Consider the following 23,602-nt stretch of genomic DNA (forward strand, 5'->3'; position numbering starts at 1 on the left):
TAAACCTACTGTTTCATTTCTGCAAACAAGACCATTATGACCTCACTATTTTAGAGCAAACTTTAACGGTTCTTTGAGAGGTGGGGCCTGGGGCTCTCACTAACAGCTCTTTAAATAATGACAAGGATGTGCTCTTAAGTAATGCAAAGGTTCTAACTCCACATTAGCTCAGAAAGCAAAGAAACTACACCAAAGACTTACTTTAACAGTTGTATATATTCCTATACTTTGAATATTAAAGTTCTTAAAAGATATGATTTTTTTTAAAGACAACAGCTGTATTAAATTTCCTCTCACCAAGAAAGCAATCTTTATCATGAATAAAGACCCCTATGGATATCGCAATGACAGGACGTTTCTAGCTAAGTGAACATCCAGATCTGAACACAAACCTAAATCCTATCATATCTCACTCGAATTAGCTCAACAACGTCCTGGGATACCCTGGAAATTTGCTCTTCTTTTCCAAATGTTGGCTGAGCTAAAATCATCACACAAGGCAGGGAAGGAGAGAAGAGGAAAGTCCACCTGGTGGCCTCAATCAGTTTTCTTCCTGCCACAAGCTGCCTCTAGGGCGGCCCCGCTAACACGCCCTCCCCATAAGGAAATCCTGCATCCACACTGCCCCTGCCATCCCCAAGCAGCCCAGACGCCCCTCTCCCTGCGTGTGAATGGTCTTCTAATGACCCCCCAGTTGGTGGCACCCTCCCCCTCTTCCCTGCTACACACAAACACACACACACACACACACACAGAGCCACGGCAGCCTTCACAAATTACAAATTTGATTACATCACCCCCACTTCAAACCTTTCAGAGTCTCCCTGGTGGAATTCTAGCCCCACCCCATTCACTGCTCACCCAGACTCACCTCAGTACACAGGTCCCCAGTGACCTCAGGGGCCCCCTGACCTGCTACTACTTCCCACTTGCATCCAGGCTCATTTTGACTGTTTCCCAGGGAAGCCTTCCCTCCCTCCAAACTCCACAATTTGTTCCCCTGTTCCTAGAACATTCTAGGTTAAGTCAACTTCTGACACTGCTAAGCTCTCAAGAAGCAAATACATTTTGCTTACTAATGTGGCTCGAACCTCTCTCCCCTAGACTCACAGAACTGTGCGTGTTATGAATAAATGAATGACGGGGTGGGTCTCAAAGGGACAGACACCTGTTTCGCCCGTTCCGACCCTTCTGTCTGTAGAATATCAGAAGCAAAACCAGAAGTATCTTTCCTGACGATCACTTTCTAATGACACCCTTCACTGCCTACTGTGTCAGTTCTAGTAAAACCCAATTTCTTCCAAAGCCGTCCACCCCGGACACTCTCCAGTGTCCTCCCCCGCAGGGGCACCTTCCACCCTGGACCACACAGGGCATTCTCCCCGGGTCCCCACACCAAAAGCCTCCAGGCCACTGCCCGGGCTGCACCTGCGACCTGAGCCACATTCTTGACTCCTTCTCCTGGCTGACACTTACTCTGTCCTCACAACTGAATGTAGGGCCCATTTCTTCCAGGAAGTCCTCTCTGATAATGTCCTTTAGGGCTTGGCTGGGCTCCATATATAGCAGTAGTACATGGTGACCAACAGGGTGTTTGCACGCTTCTTTGAGACCACGAAATCTTGGGGGCCATGTGGGAAGGAGTGAGAGATTACAAGAGGGGTGGGGGAAGCAAAAAGCAAAAATCACAGCCCAAGTCCCAAATTCAAGGATACTTTCTCAGAAAAAAGTATAAACTATTTCACACTTGTGCAATTTGGCTACTATTTTTGTGGCTTGTGGACAGCATGGGTTTGGTGTTCTAGTCCAAAGCCCAGATTACATGCAAAGAAATGTATCTATTCATATCCAAAGGAAACCAGAGCTGCTTAACAACAGTTTGCAGTTAGAATTGAAAGGAAATTTGATAAAGGCAATCTCTCTCTCACTCTTCTTACTTTTCTGGCATCATATAATTTTAGTAGTATTTGCGTGACTAAGAGATGGCTACAGCGTGTGATTCTGCACTGGAGTGTTTGGGGCTGAGGGAGCCCAGATTATATTCACTGTGTAAATGCAATCACACCAACACACTGATAGGTGCCGTGTTGGTGAAGCTGATGTTCCAAACCGGGCAACCTTATGTTGTAAGAGAACTCTAAATAGAAAGTAAAAAATGCAATGTTCTATACTCAATTTCATTTGTTATATGGGCCATTAACTGATAGTATATCTTGACTAATGAAACCCAAATATAAATTGTCAACGTCGATTTTCTTCATGTGACCGTTTTATGCTAACTTTGGATATCAAACCCACACTCCATAAGTAAAGCTCAGGCTTACGCTGCAGCACAGCTACATCCCGTGGAAGAAAGCCAATGAAGGGATAACTGGACAGTTTCCCTTCAGAAGCTGCTAAGTCTGACTTTGCACCTGTACGTCATTTGCGCCCACATCATCATCAAAGGAGTAAGACCTTACCTCTGTGGGGCAAAAAGCACTGCGGTGCTTCAGAAGCATCAAAGAACGCTGAGCTTTGTGAAACAGTCCTGAGACACTTAAATCGCACTTTTTCTGAAACGCTCCAAAACTGACCCACTTCACCATTCCAGGTATAACAGGGAGGTACCGGAATTAGTAGAGAAAACTTGCCCTTGAAGTCTGACAAGGCCCTGCTTGAATCCTGCTACAGCATTTACTAGCCACTAAACGGACCAATTCCTTAACCCCTGTGAGAAGGCTTCCCAATCTGCAAAACGGGGTTGCCACCGCCCACCAGTGAGGCATGGATGTGAATGCAACATGCAAGTAAGGCGGACGACTGGTACCTGACACGGGGCCTGGCTAGTTTCCCTCCGCTGACCTTCTCCCCCTTTAAACTTGCACTGTTCCCCCTGGTAAGGGTGAACCCCCGGAACACACTGCCCATATCTTCTGTGTATCCCCGGATACATGCCTTACCCTTAGGAGGCCAGAAAAACTGCCTCCTCCCCAGTCACTATCAATGTGCTTAAGATTCTGGGAATTTTTTTCTCTCGTTTTCAGGGAGACTATTCCAGAACTTTCCAAACACCATATTCCAGGTTGGCTCCCTTGCCAGCGCCCATCCTTTCTCAACTCAGAAACTCTGTATGATTGCCTTCTGTTCATGGGAAAGCGAGTCTGGTAGGATGGGGACTCCCAAGGACTCCCCCCTTCCTGACAGGTGAGTGTGACTACCTTGTCCCCACTCCCCACTTTCCACTCCAACTCCAGCTTCTAAGAAGTCTACCCTCCCAGACCCTGCAGCCTCTGTATCTTCCCAAGACACACACCTGGCCACCACCCTCCCTTCAGATTTCTTCCTGGCTGGCCCTGCCCACACCCCAGCCCCTTAAAGATAAAAGACATTGCTCTGAAAATCGCAAACGCCGCTGACTGACACACCAAAGCTGCATGGTCTGGGCTTTCCTCCAACACAGGCACAGCCCTGCCCTCCCTCAGCCTAAGTCTGCACCTCTCGAGATGATCTAATTCACATGCAAGGCTGTGAACACCAGCTAAGAATAACGACTCCCAACGTGAATCTCTAGTCCGGCTCCTTCACCTGAGCCCCAGGCTCATAGACACGAGTGCCTATTTGAAGTCCTAACTTGAATGACAAATGGCATCTTAAAAATGACAAATGTCCACCATTTACTCTGGAATTCGATTCCTGGCAGATACCTCCCAGGCTCCCCATTTTAGTAACAGCCCCAGCACCCACCTAGTTGTTTGAGGTCACATTCAATTTCCCCTGCTCCCTCCCCCTAGCCCTGCCTTGGAGTCAGTCCTATTATTTCCGTCGCTAAGCCCATCTCAAGTCTGGTTCTGCAAGGAAAATGGCCGGAACCCCACAAGCTCACAGCATGGTGGAGTGAGTCACAGTCCACCGAAGGGTGCTCCCTGGACGGGGAGGCATCTCCTGGTACGGGTCACCTCAGAAGGCACTGGATTCTCACAAAGGAGGCCCAGGAGAAGGGACTCAAGGTTCTCCCGTGGTCTGAGCTTTGAAGGGCCCGAGGTCTAGGGGATCTCCTAATTAGCCGACACAATTGCCAGTCAGCAGATGAGGATGGAGGATCCCAGGATAGGCTGTTCTCAATCCGACCCCTGGGCTTTCGGGAGCCACGGGAAAGGCCTGTGTCCAGGGCATAGACCAGCCATCACAGATCCCAGCCTACATTTGTCAACCCGGACAGCCTGGACTCCATCTACTTGCGACACTTACATCTGTTCTGTTCCCCACACAGAATGTGATGGACTCATTCAGATATTCTGACCTGTCTCAAGCGAGAGAAATTCAGTGAAATATGAAGTGTCCACATTTGGACCAGAGCATGAAAGGAGAAACAAGGCCTCATGGACAGCATGATGGTGGTGGCGTAACTCTTCCCCCAGGTGAGATATACCAGGGTAGGAGTAAGAATACAAGGTCTTAGGTCGGCCAAAGCATCTTCCTTCATGGTTGACTGGGGTGTTGGGGACTCACTACCACAAACTAACAACAAGGCCGTCAGTGGTGGACATCAGCTGCAAGAGACACAGAGTCAGCTATTTTCTGCAAACATGGGTTAAAAGTAAAGGCCAGGGCAGGGAGGCCTGCACGGCTGCTGAGGCAAACCACAGACCTGGCTCTGAATGCCCACTGGCTGAAGCAGAGAGGAAGCTACGGTCCCCTTTAGCAGTCCTTGTGTCCACCAGATCCAGGTGAGCCAGCTACTAAGGAGAAGGCTTTGTAGTCCTGATACTCAGAAGAACCAGCGTCGTAAAGGGAACAAATGAGCGGCATGGATTTTACACCCAATTCTGCCCCTTTTGGAAGGCAAAGTAAAATAAATGGCATGGGGAAGTTGAATGCAAAAAAAAAAAAATTATATAACAAAACGATGACTGCTTCCTCCAACAGCGTACCCTGCAGCTGCTCACGCCCGAGCCGTCCACTTCCCCACCAGGGACCGCCAGCCAAGCAGCGCCATCACGCACGTCAAACAGCGACAGCCAGGAACCACGTGCTGAGCACGTTTGTGTAAAAGCAGGAATCGAGCAAGATCCTGCAGAATTTGACTTTCCAAGTTTAAATACTCCATGAAAAGAATCCCTCAGCAACCGCCTAAATCAATTCGCATCTCACTTCTTCAAAACACTCAAACAAATTTAATAAGGGCGCATTTGTCACCAAATATAAGGAGGACAAAACAGGTTCCTCAAAGTAAGGATTTTAACAGGTATCAAACTCCAGTGGGTGATGGGCTAACAAAGCAAAAATTGCAAAAAACTAGAAAATAAAACGATGACTAGGATAATACATGGATCAAGGCAGTCATTAAGTTTTTGCTTTTTAAAGAGACGGAGACAGTACGGAGGGCAATCTGGATATTTCCAATGCAGGGTGTGAACAGCCCACATTTTCAGACGCAACAACATGCTCACTGGGCTGTACAAGAGAAAAAGAAATAAAGAAAAAGGAAAAGAGGAACAAGAGAAAATTAGAAACACACAAAAACAAAAATGCTTTTTACAGCATGTACAAGAATTTACGTGAGTGTGTGAGGCCAGGGACGCAGGGACGGTGAGACCCAACCTCACCTCCTGATCCAGGGAAGGTAGTGGCCTGAGGGGAGCGACGCTGCCGGGGGAGCTGAACGTGGTCAGTGCCCCAAACCAAAACTCCACCTACATGCGTCTAGGAAGATTTAGAGCTACAAATTGTGGTCACATTTCAGGCTGGAAAGTTTTACTCAATTCCACCAAGAGTAGCAGGAGAGAATTAGGCTCTGCCCCTGCACCAAAGCATTGTTTAAAAAATTAATGACTGTGGAATAGTAAAGGCAACAATGGAGTAAAAATGACTGGAGGAGAATGTGCTTGACCCGAGCTCACTGGCCGCGTTATCTCACTGACTTTAAGAAACTGGTTAAGCTCTTATGGAACCAGAACAGACAGACCCACAAGGAGGGAGGTTAATGCGCTGCTGTATTTGATGCCGAGAGCCATGCCTGGTACACGAGGTTCTCGGTAAACAGTGTTGACAATGTCAATCACTATGTGCTAAGCACACATCCAGCTACTCCGCCAAATCCCAAGGGCAGACTTCAAAAAGCAAAAGCAAGCAGGCATTCTCTGGTGGGTCTGCAGGCTCACAGCCAAGCAGTTGCTGAGCAAAAATGTCACCAGTGCCTCCTATGACAAAAGAAAAGGCACTGGCTGGGGGGCTGGGGCAGGGCTCCAGGCTTCCACTGCTCACCCACCAGGCTGTCCAGGGGGAGAAGGTTGTCGCTGCTTACGTTGTACCGTTGCACCTACCTTGACTGATGCCTGGGGCCTCAGCAGGAGGTGACATGTGAAGTGAACGGAGCCAGCCTCGGTGTAGCACAGTGCTGGCAGCTATGCCACCAACAGTGCCCAGGATCCTAAACATGCCAGCTCATTTCCAAGAAGCAGAAGGGGAGTGCGGGTGTGTAGGTCACAGGGCCCTGTGAGGACAAGTACAGATCATGGCCACGACATGCCTTGCCCCTTCCTTAAGCCATAGAGGGATGTCCGGGAGGAACAGGAAATTCATCCAGAGCTCGCTAGTGGGGCTCTCGCAGGAGGAACTCGGGTACCATGTGCCTCTCACTGACAGGGCTGGTCTGGACATTCTTTTTATCAATTCTCTAGCATTTTCTCCTCCAACTTACCAACAACCAGAAAGTAGGATCTGATCTTAGGTAAGTTCAAGAAACACAGAGCACCGCTTTCACAGCGGGCCTGGCAGCACGTGCCAATTCCTCGGACCGTCATCTGTGGGACCGCCATGAGCGCTCTAGCGCTCTCCAGACTCAAGGCCCGAGGCCGTAGGCCGGGGGAACACAGCTTCCCTCACTCTCCCCAGCAAAGGGGGACCACCTGTCGGCAAAGGCATCTCACCCTCTTCTGCCAGAGGAACAGCACGATAGATACACGGGGAAACAGAGCTGAAGTTGGGGGGTAGGCAGCCCAGAAGAGCTCGTCTGTACTTTCGAGGCAAAGTGGGGCCGTTGACTTAATCACAGGGACAAAGTGATGATGAACATTTCCCTGCTCTGTCCCATACTCCATGATAAGCCTTTCCCTGCGTAAGGAGTTCATTTGGAAGTCCCTGGCGGTGTTTCTGATGTCCTAACATTGCATGCTGGCTGTCTGACAGGAAGAGAGGGCCTAAGCCGAACAGGTGCTGGGCCTGGGAGGCAGGAGACACTGGCTCCAGCCTCAGCTCAACCAGCACCCCGTTCTGTCTCTCAGGATTCAGCATCTCATCTATAAACAAAGGGATGAGACTGTCTCAGGACAGGCTGCCCAACAGAAATGAAATGAGAGCCGTGTAAATGAAGTTTCCCAGTTGACACACTTAAAACGGTAAACAAAGGAACAAACCAACAAACAAAAAACAAATACTAGAAACTGATTTTAAGAACAGATCATACTTAATCTACTGTATGTAAAATAGTATCATTTTGACATGTAATCAATATAGGAAGTGACAAGATAGTTTATATACTTTTACTAGACAAGCCTCAGCGTCTGATGAGCATTTGACCTACAGCACATCTCAGCTCAGACCAGCCTCCTCCCCAGCGCTCCTAGCATCAGTGGCTGTGGATAATCTATTGGACAGCAACTCCAGGGGTCCCACCATGGTCCTGGCTGAAAAGCGGGATTAAGTGTCCACACTAACCCTAAAAGGAACTCTCTGAAACAAAGGCGGATTCACATTGAAATGTCTGTAAACTGGCGGGCTTCACCTCCCTCAACCCTTGGCTACAAGACAGCCCTCTTCCTTGCTGATACCTTTCTGAATGTAGGGAAGCAATCCGGAACACAGCCTTGGTGGACTGGCCTCCAGGTAAAATTACCTGCTGTCTGTGTCCTGTCCCATGAAGTCCTCTTTCTCAAACGGGATGCAGAGGAGGGGGATCTTGTCCCCAGATTTCTTAGGGGCCCTATCCAGCCTCTTGGACTTGGGCAAGATCAAGAGTGACTCAGTGAAGTCCTCGATCCTCTTCTCCACCACCCTGCATTCCTCGTAGTTTGAACGACAAGTCGGTACGTGGCTGCTCGGTTACCTCCCCATGCAGCACAGAGACCAAGAGCTGAGAGTCATTAAGCGTGGTGCCATACAGCTCCTCTACACGTGGAGCTCCTCGAAGGCCTTGGCTGAGAGACAGTCGGTAATGGTGACAGGGCCCACGACCTTGCGGTGGGTATGGAAGCCGCTCCACCCATTCTCGGGCACATAGTGGTTCCTGTAGTGGATACAGAGTGCCCACTGGGAGCCGCACGGGCTGATACGGCTCACCAAGGAGATTTGCTTATAGATGCAAAAGAAATTCTCCTCTGAAATGATCCCCATGTGTTGGACCACAACGGGAAGTGTCTGGTGGTCCTCAGCACTCTGCACGTAGTCAGGGATGCCCATGTTGCAGGCCCTGCTGAGAGGGGAGAAGAGATTGAGGTACATACTGTGCTGTGGGTTGCGGGCCTCACTGGGTTGCGGTGACCTGGTGTGTACCAGCCAGAAGGCAAGGGAAGCCAAAGCAAATCCGGGGACACAGTTTGTCCTCAGAGTCTGCACATGGCTACTGTAGCTCGGATCACACTACCCAGATTTGGCCTCGGCTTCCTGCCCCTGCAGAGAAGGGTCATTTCTTATTTTCTGTTTCCAAGCACCGAGCAAGTCCCTGATGCAAAGTCACTGCTCAAAAATGCTGAATAAAGAAATGAACAAAGGATCTGCTTTCCCCAACCCCCTCCAGCAGAAGATAAAGAAAAGTACTGGAGTAGGATCAAAAGATCTAGATTTCTATCCAATTTATTTGAATCCCTAAGCTTCATAATAATGGATAAGAAAATTTGCCTTGGGGAGGAAGGTACAGTTCAGTGGTAGAGCACTTGCTTATCATGTACGAGGTCCTGGGTTCAAACCCCACTATCTCATTTTAAAAAATGAAACAACTAAATACACCTAATTACCCTCCTCAAAAAATATTTTTTAATTCAAAATTCAAAAAACAAAATGCAATTGACACAACACTGTAAACTTGACTATACTTCAATTATAAAAAATCCTTGCCTTACAAGAATATGTCTGGATTAAGGAAGTTTGCAAATGTAAAATGCCTAGGGTACCACCTGCAGAAAAAGAGGTGACTGTGCAAATTTACTATCGCTTAGTTATGAGCTATATTTCCTTTGGGGTGTTATAACCTATCAGAGCTAATTTTCTGAGATTAAAAAAAAAATTACCTGATTCTCAGTACTGCTGAAGAATCAGATAACCCTGTAAAAGCATCTGACCCACAGAGGTTACTCAATAAATGTTTGTTGAATGAATGAATAAACAAGCAAACTGAATGCTGCTCCCTGCCACAGACCATCATAATGGTACTGCCTGTAAATCCCAAGCTCAGGTTCCATCCGTCTCTACATTAACCATGTGGGTGACCTGGGCAGTCCTGAGTGATTCTCTAAGCGCCAGTTAAATCATGAATAGAAATGAGGGCAATAACACAAACCTCAAATTGTTAGTGAGTCAGTAATGAATTGTACCTCAACTTTGCATGATGGAACCATTCAGGAAAACTGTGCAAAGTGTCCATAGGCCCTCTCCATATAATCTCTTACAACCACATGGGAATCTACATTACATCTCAAAATAAAAGGTTTAATTTTTTAAAGAGTTTATTGAGGTTAAGTGAGCTCACTGTCTCAAATAAGGGACACAGAGTACAAATAGGACAATGCCCAGCCCATGAGATACACTCAGTTAATATTCCCACTGAACCCACTGGTACCTCCAACTTCAGAGAACAAAGATGGGTCCACGTGGCAATAGGCCACTGCACCTGAAGCTAAGAAAGCTAACAGTGCCCACATCCAAGAGCCCTGTCACCACCCTTGTTCTAACTTTCTATTTGTAATTTTTTACTTTTTATAAAATAGATACTCCCAATTGCATAGCCTTCATCTGACCAGATATCATGATGGCAGCCCTTCAAAATCTGACAACAAAGATCATGAAGGCAGCCCTCCTTGGTGAAACAATAAAATGAAAAGCCATTTCCACAAGACCTTTGTGTAAATCTACCATGGAACTTCATCCTGGACTGATGAAGAGGGCTGGGGAGGAGGGGGCAATCACGGGCAAAGAGAACTATGGGCCACCTGTCCCACGATGGACTTTAGACTCAACCCTAACCCTCCAGGAACTTCAAAATACACACCGACACAGTGCTATGGACAAGATTATTTTTTAAACAAATCCCTGAATCCCTAGCAGGTCTTGTTTCTACCGAGACACAAATGGATTCTGTGTATAATGTTTCACAAAAGCCCTAAAATATTATCACCCCAACTTGACACATCAAGAAACTGAGGTAGAGAAGTTTATCACATTGTACAAGATTAGAGAGAGGCCACGTCAGACACCGTATTTAAATCCAAGCCCCTGCTCCAGTGCTCACACTAGAAAGTGTGACATACTGCCCCTTTCCTGCCCTCTCCCTGCAATAAATCTCTGAAGTCTTTTCTGTGCCACCTGGAATCACAATCACATCAATTTCCCAGAAAGAGCTATGTCACTCCTTGGAGAAATTATCAAAGTCTAAAGGGTTGTGTTGAGAGGAGAGATTTGCATTTTCCGTTTCTCATAGGGACCACGGCTTTGAAAGAAACTGATAGCACTTATCTAGTCTAAGCCGTCATTGTGCAGAGAAAGAAACGGAGGCTGAGAAGAGATGAGGAAAGGGCCTTATTAACAAATATTCCCTCAGCGCAGCACCGAGCCAGCCCTGGGCACTTCTGGGGGAGGATCTGGGAGGCAAAGGAGAAAGAGTGTTAGAAAAAGGAAAGAGAAGAAGCATAAAAGGCCCTGTCTCTACACCACCATAACATGAAATTCCACCAAATTACCCAGTATGGGTGCAGCCAATATTAAGGTGGGCTAAACAGGTTATAGAACCCTGGAATTCTCAACCATAGTGGAAATTCCAACATTTACTGTGCTTTTTTCCCAGTTCAAGCATCAACTCAGTGGGCACTCTCTACCAGGGACTACACGAGGCCTGGAGTTCTCCCAAATACAGATCTCTATTACCCCGTGTGAAAACCACATAAAGGCCACCAGAAGAAAAGTGCCCACAGATAAGATGGAATTACTGAAACTGAAAGCAGCCAAAGAGCATATATTACTAGGAAAAACAGTGCTCCTAGAAATGGACTCATGGACATAGAAAGCAAACTGTGGTTAGCAGGCAGGAAAGGGAGGATTAACAGATACACAGTAATAAATATAAAATAAATGACAAGGACCTACTATATAGCACAGCGAACTATATTCAATTTCTTGTAATTAGTTGTACTAAAAACAATCTAAAACATATGTATATACATATGCATATGTTTATAACTGAATCTCTGCTGTACATCTGAAAATAACATTGTAAACTGACTACACTTCAATAAAAAATAATTTAAAAAATAAGTAAAAATAAAAGCAACGCCATTAAAAAAAAATAAAGGAACACTCCAATCCCCTTAGCTGTAGGTGGTGGAGCATTCTGGTTCCAAGCACAAAGTCCACTGGATCACTCCAGCACTGACTGTCACCCTTTCTGACCATCAGAGAATCACTTGGCTTCACTGAGGTTAATTTTCTTTTCTGTGAAAGGCTACAGTTGCAACTAACGATGTATAGAACCCCATCATTCACAAGTCCAACAAGTAGTGAGGACTTCCCATGGGCCTGGCTCTGGACAGATGAAAAGATAGGGTCCCAGATATATTCATGGGTAGAAGAAGTTTATGCCATAAAGACATTAATTCTTCCTGTTTTGATAGACAGATTCATTGCAATTCTGATTAGAATTCCTACCAGATTTTTCATGGAATGTAACAAGTTAATTTATGGTCAGGAATAGCCAAGAAACTTCTTAAGAACCACCACTGGGAAGGGGTGGATAGGTCATTCATTTCCACTGGTCTTTCTGAAGTGATGAAAACGTTCTGGAATAATAATGGTTGCACAACTGTGAATATGCTAAAAGCTGCTGAATTGTACCATTTAAACGGATGGACTTCATGGTGTGTGAACAATATCACAATAAAGCTGTTATATGAAAAAATATTTCTTGACAGTTATTTTTCCCTTTATACCACTTGTCTGCCCCACAATTTAAGGAAAACAAAAAACCAAAACAAACCAAACTGTGCCAGGAGCTCTTTAGGACTGCAATGTCCCTAGGTCTCCAACACCTCTGGTGGCGCTGTTTCTGTTAACCCACCCAAACTGGGCTGGGCTCTTTAGCAAATGTAACTATCTTTTTAAAATCGACGGTCACAAGTTTCACCCTGGGAGAGGGAAGGAAGGAGGATGACACAGCCTCATGCCTTCAGCTCATTTTTAACTGAACCAAGCCCTGCTTTCACCACTGTAATCCCTCTCAGTATAAAAACATGTGACATCAACAAGCACCGCCATCATAACACCTGAAAGTGTTCAAGGTACTTACCTTCCTCAGAAACACTGAGGAAGGAGACAGAAGCTCGCTCAGCACTGATGCTCCCTTTTTCCGACTCCACCAGGAGAAGCTGGGCGTCACAGCCTGAGGCTCCCAGACCAGGGAGCAGTGCCCACACCGCTGAGCTGGTCCTCAGGGAGCGGGAAAGGGAGAGGAGTGCAGCCCCGGGGTCGCGGGGCAGGGAATGCGGGGGGGGGGTGGAAACGCGGGCTGCATCTCCGCTCGGAGGCCAGCCCCAGCCCCAGCCCCAGCCCCGTCTGCGTGCGCACACCCCGCGAGCCCAGGACGCAGCCCGCCCAGGGGCGGGGACGGGCAGGCGGCCAAGGACAGGCAGCCAGGGAAGAGAGAACTCGCGGGCGGGAGAGGGGGAGGGGACGCCAGCCGCGGACTGAGGGTAACCCGGCTGGGTGAGAGGCGGCAGGTGCACACCTGGCCCTGGACAGCTGTGGCTGGGGCGCAGGGGCAGGTGGTGCCCTGGGGGCCTGGCCCTAGCAATTCAGCTGAACAGATGCTGACTGGCTCCCTGGGGGGCTGTGACAGGCGGACCGCCCTCCCGCAGCCTCCTGAACCCTTTCTTGAGATCCCCCCACCTTGCAATTCCACAGCCAGAGGCCCCGGCCCCAGGCAGGAGCCAAAAGCCTACCGGGCAACAGAGCTGAGAAGCCTTTGGGCAGATCCCCAGCTCGAAGATGGAGCTTTCAACCAGCTGACCAGCTGGCACCGACTGCGCATGCACAGGAGGGCCAGCGATCCGCTCTGGGATCTGCGAGAGAAGGTGGGGCAGCGAGGGAGGGAGAAGATGGGAGCAGGTGGAGAGGAGGGGAAAAGTGGTGGGAGACAGATGGACAGGAAGAGCAGAGAGAACTGAAGGATCTGGAGAAGGGAGGGTCATAGCGGAGATGGAGAGAAAAAGATTTACCTCTGGGGCACCCCGAAGGAGGCTGCAGACCTGCCTCTGTACCCTTCTGTAACCCTTCAAGGCCCACAGCTCAAGTTTTACCTCCCAGATCCAGCCCGCCATCCGATGCTTCTGCCGAACCCCTACCGGTATCACATCCGTTGCCCCCACGCGGAGCTGGGTTTCCTGTTGCTCTGGGAACCAAGCACCCGCAGGTGTTGTCGCTCAGAACTACCTTGGGAAGAGTACATACTCCCCTTTTACACGCCGGGAAACAGGCAGGCACGATCTCAGCCTTAGCTCCACTGTCACAGGTGTTGGGCTGGCGGGGAGCGGGGTGGTACAAGAACAGAGCCCCAGACAGAGCAGACTGCCTGAGTGTTGGTGCATAGTCCCCATCCCTCCTGGGTAAACCACACCCCACCCTAGTGGAAACATCAAGGGCTCATAGTTGTTCCCTGGGTGTGGGAGAGCTGCCCTCATGTGAAGGAAAATACAGCTGGGCTAACAAGCTAAGTCACAAATCTAAGGGTGATAAGTGTCGGTTTACTGATCTAAATTCTGCTGGGCTAACTCCTAAATCTGAAGTTTATTGTTAGTTTATTGGGCTAACAAGCTAACACATAAATCCAAGCTCAACAAGTGTCAGTAATGTGATTTATTACAAGTTGATAAGCTCGAGTGAACTAATTCCTTGCTTTTTGTTCTTTGAGCCTTATTGGCTAATACCCCCTTACTTGTAATTAAGCCTTTAAAACCTCATGTGCACGTCTTGGAGGTGTTCAGAACTTCGGAACCGAAGCCCGTCTGAGCCCGCCAGCATAATACATCTGAGTACTCCAACAATCCGAGTGGTGCTTGTTTCTTGGCTGGCCTGTTTCCGTAACACTCAGCTCCAGTGCCCAGCTTTCTAGGTAGATAGGAGTGTTACCAATTCCAAATTCATTCTCCTCAGTGCAGGACAGGCCAATAACTTGGGAGACCAGGTGTTGGGGCATGGAATAGCAAGTTTCTGTAGACCTAGACGGCAAACTATTGTCCAGGAAAACCATCTCCCCAAGTCCCAATTCAGGCTCATTTCCTACGTGCTTTGTTGTTGCAAACTTCTTGGTGTAGGAATTCCTTCTTGTTAGATTCTTTTGTTCTTGCAGCTATCTGCCTGGGTCAGATCCCTGTAAACTTCCAACAAAACAAACGTTATTTTCTATTCTGCAATTTGTTATCTTTTAATGAATGAAAAAGTGTTAAATATCCTTAAAGGTCAGAGCCTTCCGAATAGGCTCTTCTGTATATATTAGGCTCTAAGCAAGATTGTTTTACAAGTAAGATGAAGCCCAGGGACAGAGGAACAGATCTATTATAGAGTCAGATTTGTTCTGTTCTATTATCCGGGCAGAAGCCACTTGAGGGTTTAATTCCCTTTAAGTTAAAAATAAGTAAAACGTTAAAGGAATTTACATACATAGGTGGGAATGTGCATAGCATATCTGGAAAAGCACCCAAAGGTTAGTAAACAGTGGCATCTCCAGAGAGGGCTGAAAGAACAGAGGATGAGGGAAAACTTCTTTCACTTGTGTATTTTTGTGCTCTGAGTGTTTTTTAACCATTTGCTTGTATTTCTTTTTCAGTTAAAAAAATATGTGTAATGGAGCAAAGGAGTAACTAGCTTAGCAAATACAGCAGCCATGGAAACACTGAGTCATCACTTTTGATTTAAGCCCGAAAGCACTTATTGTCTCTCTCCAATGTGCTCAGTGCTGTCTTAAGAATTCTTTTATTATTATTATTATTATTATTATTATTATTATTATTATTATTATTATTACTATTATTATTATTTTATGAAATAATAACATGGTATACCTCACACCTGCCCATGGCTCATGGAAAATCAACTGAGTTTTTATTGAGTTGTTTTCCAAGGAGTAGAGATGAGTTATAAACAGAACACATCTTCAGGGCAAAACAGGCGGAGTGCTTCTCCAGCAGGCCAGACAGCTATGAAGGGTTTTCAATAGAGTCGTCCAGAAGCTGAGAGAGAAAGACTCCAGGACACTACAAAAAGCTGCCCAAACTGCCTTCTCCATGGCACTACTGAAATAGGAAAGGGCAAATCTTACTCCATATTTGATCTGTTCCTTTGATTTTAACAAAGCCAAGTTAATACACTCCGGTATTTTCATGGGTTATGATGTCACAGAGGAGATGGACAGGTCAACAAGGAACCACTCTGCCGTGATCACGGAGCCGGGGAACGGGATGGGCTGCAAGATGTATGACGCAGCCGCAACTGTGCCCGTGCTTCTAGGCAGGTACCCAAAGTCGCCTCGACAAGGTGTCAAATACTTGTGCCCACATCCTCATCAACAGACATGTATTAAAGAGAAATGGAAACATATAAAAGGCCAATACCCTTGGTGGGTACACCGTCCAAAGAGCAACGTCTCAGTTTGACAACTGGCCATCCCGGTTCCCTGGGATTCATTCTTGGAGAACCTTAAAAGCCACTCCTCTGTCCTCAAGAAGTGCTGCATATTTGTCCTATCTTTGGCTCAGGGATGGAGCACGTTCAAGTGAATTTTAATGTCTGCACAGATTTGACTGTCTTTCTCCAGGTTCACTTGTCCATTCCAAAGAGGCCTGAGCTAAGTCCATCCTCCGTAAGATCTATTCCCTCCAGTGACAGCTCATTGAGCCTGCAATTAAAAGCCAAGTGAACAAGACTGTCCTCAGCTAAAAATATCACCCACCCTTCACTGTTTTCCTAATCTCCTCTCCTGGCTAATTGCAACAGACTAATACCTCCCTCCACCAAGATACCCAACTATGTCACTTTGTCTCCCAAAAAAGAAAGTAAAGTCCATAAAACAGGAGACAACTACATAGTCACCTCTGAATTCCTAGCATATAGTAATGTCAATAAATAGAACTATGAGTATGGCTTCTTTCCTTTAAAACCTTTCTGGTTATTTAAATGAGACCTTGGAAGAGAGGTGTTTGCGTTCCAATATCTTGATACACTAGACTCTGGAGGCCTTTTTCGGAATGGCTGTTCACTGATTTATTCATAACACAACTTCTCAATCAAGGAGTAGCTCTGCTTTTCTGCCAGGAGTTTGGGGTCACTCTCATGCCAGAACAGCTTTAAACTATATGCTTACTTTGGATTTCTTATTTTTTCCCTCTTCCAACATAATTGACTTTCCTTACTTTCTTGCCTTGAGGAATTATTTTTTTCCTATTTCACCCTTTAGTAAACCAAGATTCTCAGTATGGGCTTGGCTGATAATATGATCAGCCATCCAACTCCCAGTGTGAGAGGCCTGGGGCTCCCCTCCGCACTCCTGTCAAGGCAACTGAAATTCAGTTCAGGAGCCAACTGGCACCCCAGGGCTTCTAAGGCTTGCGTATCTCCTAGAATCCCTGCTTTCTCGTTTGTCTTGGTTTCTGAGGATTTCCCCTCAATTTCTTGACAATTAGCTGTGCAGCTTGATAGATGAGTAACGAAGGTTTATTTCTTAATCTGCATTTTAAGGAACTTGTGTAATGAAGGTTTTCACTAGTTTCTAGAAACCTCCATTGCCAAGACAGAAAACAAACTAGACATTTTCTAAATTTAGCTTTCATGTGCATTTTTTCTTTGCTTTTGTTCTCTTAACTGTTAACAGACATTTCTTAATTTAAAAAAATAAAGCCCCAAATACTATAGAACATTGAAGGGGCAAACAAAATTAAAGGGCAAAGACAGAAAAATGATAACTACCCTACAAAGTTAATATAATACATACACTATGGATCAGATCAGCAATTCTCAGTAACAGCTAATTGAAACATAACCATGAGGTAAAATGTCTCTCCTGTCAGGACATGGCCAACAGAAAATAGAATTAAAACCAACAAACTTATATCCTAAGTCTGGCGAGGTACAGAAGTCTACCAGCTAAACGTGTCTTCTTCTGGAAAAGAGGGAGCGTCACCAGCTCTTTTCTGTGGAGTCTGAGCCCACGGGAGGACGGTGAAGTGAGCTCTGTAAGCACCCAATTATCAAAGTGAATGATGAATAAAGAGACGTGAGCTTTGATGACAGAGATGATACTACTATTCATTTGTCCTGTAAAGTATGTCTTCACGTTCAGTGATTAATATTTCGGCATCCTCAGGGGTTGAGATTATAGGAAAATGCACAGCCCGGGCCCAGACCTCCTATTTGAGCTCGTGGCACTGCACTTAGATGTCTCAAGGGCACCTCCAACTCCAGCAGCAAAGAGCTGACTTCACGGTGCTCCTCACATAGCCGTCCTGCCCAGGGCACCTGGTCGGGGAATAAAGACTCCCTGCGTCTCCGAAATCAGGCCCATCACTCACAGATGTGAATGGACCCCTCCTTCAGGGCCCAGGTATCCTAAGTCATCGTGTCCCACCACCCTCACCTGACCTACCAGGTACTCACTGGCACTCACTAAGCACTGAATCTGTGCTGGAGACAACGCTGCACACTGTGCACACGTTATCTCACTGAATCTCCACAACAGTCCTGTGAATTGGGTACATCACTGATTTAATTGATTAGATAAATTGTTTCACTTCCTTGAGTGCGTCTTCCAAAGTGACACGGCTACTGAGCCACAAGCCTGGGACTGAAAATCACTTGAAAATTGAACACTGCTACACCTCGCAGCCACCCTACTCTGACTCATCACATCACCTCCTGCCAAGCCTTCTAAATGTTTCCAAGCATTCTGCAAGACAGAAGTGAACTATGAGAGCACCCCACTCCCCTACATAAAATCTGTCAATGACGGTCCACTGCCCTTAGGAGAAAGCCCCACTGGGCCTGAGCACAGCCGAATGACCCGGCATCCGCGTTCCCTGTGCGGCTGCCCCGCCTCACCCTCCACGCATTTCTACACGTGACGTGTCCAGGACAGGGATGTTGAATCCGTACAACCCAGGGCTTGTCTCACTCGAAAAATCATCACCCTCTTCAGTGTTCATCTTCATCATTGCTGACTCTCAGAAAAATGTTTTCTCAGGATGAATCAATATCTTTTTCCTTACAACTTCCCATCATTGATAATGAGCTCCCCACAAAAGAGAGAAGACATAATTCTCAGTCTCCTTATCTGTAAAGTGAGAATAACAAGGAAATATGTGAGGTTTTAAGAGAAATAATATACATGTGAGGCTGAGGGACAATTCCATCATACAGTAAGCACTCAATATGTGCTTACTTAATATTAATAAGAATATATTGCATTCTAGCAACCTTCAATCAATGTTTTATGACTTTGTCCAACAGACTACTGACAAACTGTTGGACAAACCCCTTTGAGCAGATCAGCACAAGCGTACTGGGAGAGGTAAGCGCTGACTCCAGTTACAGCTGCAGCCACCCAGCACTACGGGGCGGGGACAGTTTGCTCCAAATCTTACATGTTGCTTGAACATTTAGTTGTCGTTAGAGAATAAAGACAGGTTCTTTAGTCAAAGCTCCTGAAACATAAATCTTCAAAGATTGATGCAAATTAGGTTTCAAGTACAACACTCTCACTAGAAATTATTTTAAAATAATAGTCTTAGCTCCTCTGAACATCAAAAGGGCATGTTCTTAATGTATCTGTCTAAATACACTGAAAGGGTTGTTTAAAAGGAATTAAGAAGAAGCCATCCTGAATAAGCTCTAAGTATCATCTGAACAAAGCCCCACCCAAGGATCTCATTTCTCACTTCCACATAGGGGTTCAGGTAGCTTAACTTGGGTCTTGGTTTCTTATAACACGGGGCAGGGAATAGTTGTGGATAGATTTATGTAGCAATATAAACCTAGGGTATTTTCTGTGAAAGAATACTAGCAATAAGAAGATTGATATATAGTCCCACCCATAAGAAACTCAGCCTTTCCATTTACAACAGCATTAAAAATTAAATGAGAGATACATTTAACAAAAATTTACAAGATTTGTACATTGAAAATTTGAAGTATCACCAATATAAGTTTTAAAAGATTTACATATATGGAAGACATCCCATTTTCATGGAATGATAGACAATATTATTAAAAATGTTAAGACTCCCCAAAGTGATCTACATATTCAGTGGAATCCCTATCAAAATTCCAGCTGACTTCTTTGGAAAAATTGAAAAACTGATCCCAATATTCATAGGGACGTGCAAGGGGCCCAGGACATCCAAAACAATCTTGAAAAAGAAGAGCAACGTTGGAGGACTCACTTTAAAGGGTACTAAAAAGCTACAGTACACAAGTCAGTATGGTACTGGCATAAGTTTGGATAAATAAATCTATGAGACACAATAAAAACCCAGGGGGTAAAAACTTACATTTACAGACAGTTTTCCACAAGGGTGCCAAAAACACTCCATTGAAAGAATAGTCTATTCAACAAATGGTGCAGGGACACCTGGGTATCTGCAGGCAAAAGAATGAATCTGGAATCTGGACCCCTGTATTTTATATAAAAAAAAATTAATTCAAAATACATGACAGACAGAAACGTAAAAACTAAACCTATAATCTTTCTAATAGAAGACAAATTATAAATCTTTGTGGTCTTATGACAGGCTTTCGTTTCCTAGATACAGTACGAAGAGCACAAGTGATAGAAGAAAAAAGCAGATAAACTGGACTTCATCAAAATTAAAACCCTTTTCCTATAAAAGACATCATCAAGAAAGTAAAATGACAGGGGAAATGGGTATCTCAAGTGATAGAGTGCGTGCTTAGCAAGAAAAATAAAGTAAATCAATACATCTAATTACCTCCCCTGTAAAGAAATTGTTTTAATGTTTAAAAAAAACTATAGTGAAAGGACAATGTGCAGAATAGAAGAAAAATTTTGCAAAGCATGTATCTAAATAGAGAGAAGTATCCAGGATATATAACAAATGCTTACAACTAAACAATAGAAGAAAATAGACCCAAATTTTAAATTTACCACGAATTTAAGTAGATATACAAATGGCCAATAAGCATATGAAAAGATGCTCAGCATCACGAGCCAATTCAAAATTAAAATGAGATCTCATTTTACACACACTAGTAAGGTTATAACCAAAACATGGACAATAACAAGGGTCATTCAGGAGGCAGAGAAACCTCATATGTAGCCAGTGGAAAGGGACAATGGTGCAGCTTCTTTGGAGAAGTCTGGTATTTCCTCAAAAGCTTAGAGTTATACGACTCAGCAATTCCACTCCTACTTATAAAGTCATCCCTCAGTATCCTTGGGGGGTTGCTTTCAGGAACACCCCACCCTGGATACCATATCCAAGGATGTTCGAGTCCCTTTACAATCAGCCATCTGGATCCATGAAGAGGAAACTACAGATATGGTGGGCCAACTGTACAGCCAACAGAATGAAAACATATTCTCACAAAGACTTTCACATCAATATTCATAGCAGTATCATTCAGAGTAGCCAAAAGTTACTAACAATATCCATCCATCAATGAACGGATAAACAAAATTACCAAGAATAGTCCGACAAACTTTTGGTCATTGAATCTTTGACAAAGGAGGTGAGAACATACAATGGAGTAAAGACAGCCTCTTCAGCAAATGGTGTAGGGAAAACTGAACAGCTGTATGTAAATCATTGAAATTAGACTACTCCCTCACAGCATACACAAAAATGAATTCAAAATGTGTTAAAGAATTAAACATGTAGACAAGGCACTATAAACCTCCTAGAAGAAAACATAGGCAAAACATCTGACATACATCTTAGCAATGTTTTCCTAGAGCAGTCTACTCAAGCAATAGAAATATAAGCAAAAATATACAAGTGGGATCTAATTAAACTTACAAGCTTTTGCAAAGCTAAGGAATCAGAAAGCAAAACATAAAGACAACCAACCAATGGAATGGGAGAAAATAGTTGTAATAAATGAAACTGTCAAGGGCTTAATTCCCAGAATATGTAAACAGCTTTTATACTTAATAAGAAAGAAAAAAAAACAATTCAATTCAAAAATGGACAGAAGTCCTAAAGAAACGTTTCTCCAAATAAGACATACAAATGGTCAAAAGGCACATGAAAAAATGTTCAATATCATTATCAGAGAAATGCAAATCAAAACTGCAATCAAGTATCACCTCTCATCAGTCAGAATAGCCATCATTCCGAAGTTCACAGACAATAAATACTGGAGAGGCTGCGGAGAATTGGGAAACCTCCTACACTGTGGTGGGAATGAAGTTTGGTGGAACCATTGTGGAAAATTGTATAGAGGTTCCTCAAAAGACAAAAACTTGACCTCCCATATGACCCAGCATTCCCACTCCTGGGCATATATCCAAAAGCATCCATAATTCAAAAAGACACTTGCACCCCAATGTTCACAGCAGCACTATTTACAATAGCAAGACATGGAAATAACCTAAATGTCCACTGACAGATGACTGGATAAAGAGGTTGTAGCGTATTTGTCCAATAGACTATTATTCAGCCATAAAAATAAGAATAAAATAGTGCCATTTGCAGCAACATCAATGGACCTGAGAGTGTCATTCTAAGTGAAGTAAGCCAGAAAGAGAAAGAAAAATACCATATGAGATCGCTCACATGTGGAATCTAAAAAAAAAAAAAAGCAAAAAACAAAGAAACAAAAAGATAGACTTATCTACAGAACAGAAACAGACACAGGGACATAGAAACCAAACTATGGTTACCAGAGGGGAGAGGGTGTGGGTAAGAATAAATTGGGAGTTCAAGATTTGCAGATACTGAGTATGTATAGAATAAACAGCAAGTTTATATTGTATAGCACAGAAGAATATATTTAATATCTTATAGTAACTTATGTTTGAAAAGATTATGAAAATGAATACAGGTATGTTCCTATTTAACTGAAGTTTTGTGCTGTACACAAGAAACTGACACAACATTATAAACTGACTAGACTTCAATGAAAATATTTTTAAATAGACCAAAAACAAAAAAAAAAGAAAAAGTATATTATCAAACAAACAGAATAACGTACTGATTCAGGCTACAATATGGATGAAACCTGAAACTTTATGCTAAAATAAGCGAGACACAAAAGGCCAAATAGTGCCCTTTAAGGTGAAATGTATCTAAGCGTTTATTGTATTACTCCTGTAAATTTTCCGAGGTTTGAAGTCTATCAATATCAAAATAAGTGTATTATTCATTAAAAACATAAAACACTTTCTCACAGGAGGGCTTTAATTATTAAATGCAGAAATGTATGTAAAGCTCTTGGAACAACACTTGCGCGTCCACACACAATCACTGCTGTCACTGCCACTCAGAGGGTGGTGCCAGCGCTGATGAGAGCTGCCTCCACTCGCTCCCCTGCAGACAGTAGTGAGGGCCTGAGCTCTGACAGGCAGGGTGAGCGTGAACCTGGGTCAGACACAGCCACGTCCCAGACTCTGCATTACCCGAATTTCTTATACAAACTGCAACATGTAATGTAAACATGCTAGAGGGATGTATCTTACAACACAGGGAATACAGCCAATGTTTTACAGTAACTATAAATGGAGCATCTATTGTACACCTGAAACTAATATCATATTTTAAATCAGCTATATCTTTCTAAAAAATTAAAAACTAATCTAAAAATGTTATCACTGTAATATTCAATTTGGTTTTTAAGTAACTATTAAACAGCTTAGAATGTATAAAAGCATTTAAGTGTGCTGTTTGTTTACATATTTATTTACATTTAGCCTCTTGTTAAAAGAGAATTTAAACAATTATTTTAAACACAGCTTAACAACCATAACAACAAAAAGGTAAAACTGAGAGTGAAGAGAAAATGCAGATTCAATATTTAAATGAAACCAGGGGGAGATAAAGTCATAAAAATGGATTTCATGAAGTCAGGGCAAGTGTAAAAGTCCGACTAGAAATTCAACTGTAAGATTCTTGGCAGCTAAAGCAAATAGAAAAAGATGATGGGGCGGGTGGTAGAGCGTGTGCTTAGCGTGCACGGGGTCCTGGGTTTAAGCCCCATGGCCTCCACTAACAGATAAATACACCTAATTACCTACCCCCCAAAAAGGGCCCCAAAGAAAAGAAAAAGAGAAATTTCTTTCACAAAAAACCCTGATATTAAATTTGGATTAAATACTTTAAAAAAATAAAAAGAAAAATAGAAAAGATAAGAGACACTGTGA

The 23,602-nt window shown here is 44.4% G+C and overlaps 1 long non-coding RNA gene across 1 annotated transcript in view; it reads right to left on the reverse strand.

The window, feature by feature from the left end:
- LOC140699246 (uncharacterized) overlaps positions 1 to 12,562 on the reverse strand; it is a 60,524-nt gene extending 47,962 nt beyond the window's left edge. Inside the window, exon 1 of the long non-coding RNA XR_012077280.1 lies at positions 12,530 to 12,562. This is a non-coding gene — a long non-coding RNA (uncharacterized lncRNA). The remainder of the gene's footprint in view (positions 1 to 12,529) is intronic.
- Positions 12,563 to 23,602: the final 11,040 nt, after the last annotated feature.

Source organism: Vicugna pacos, chromosome 1, assembly GCF_048564905.1.
Source record: "Vicugna pacos chromosome 1, VicPac4, whole genome shotgun sequence".
Lineage (NCBI taxonomy): Eukaryota > Metazoa > Chordata > Mammalia > Artiodactyla > Camelidae > Vicugna > Vicugna pacos.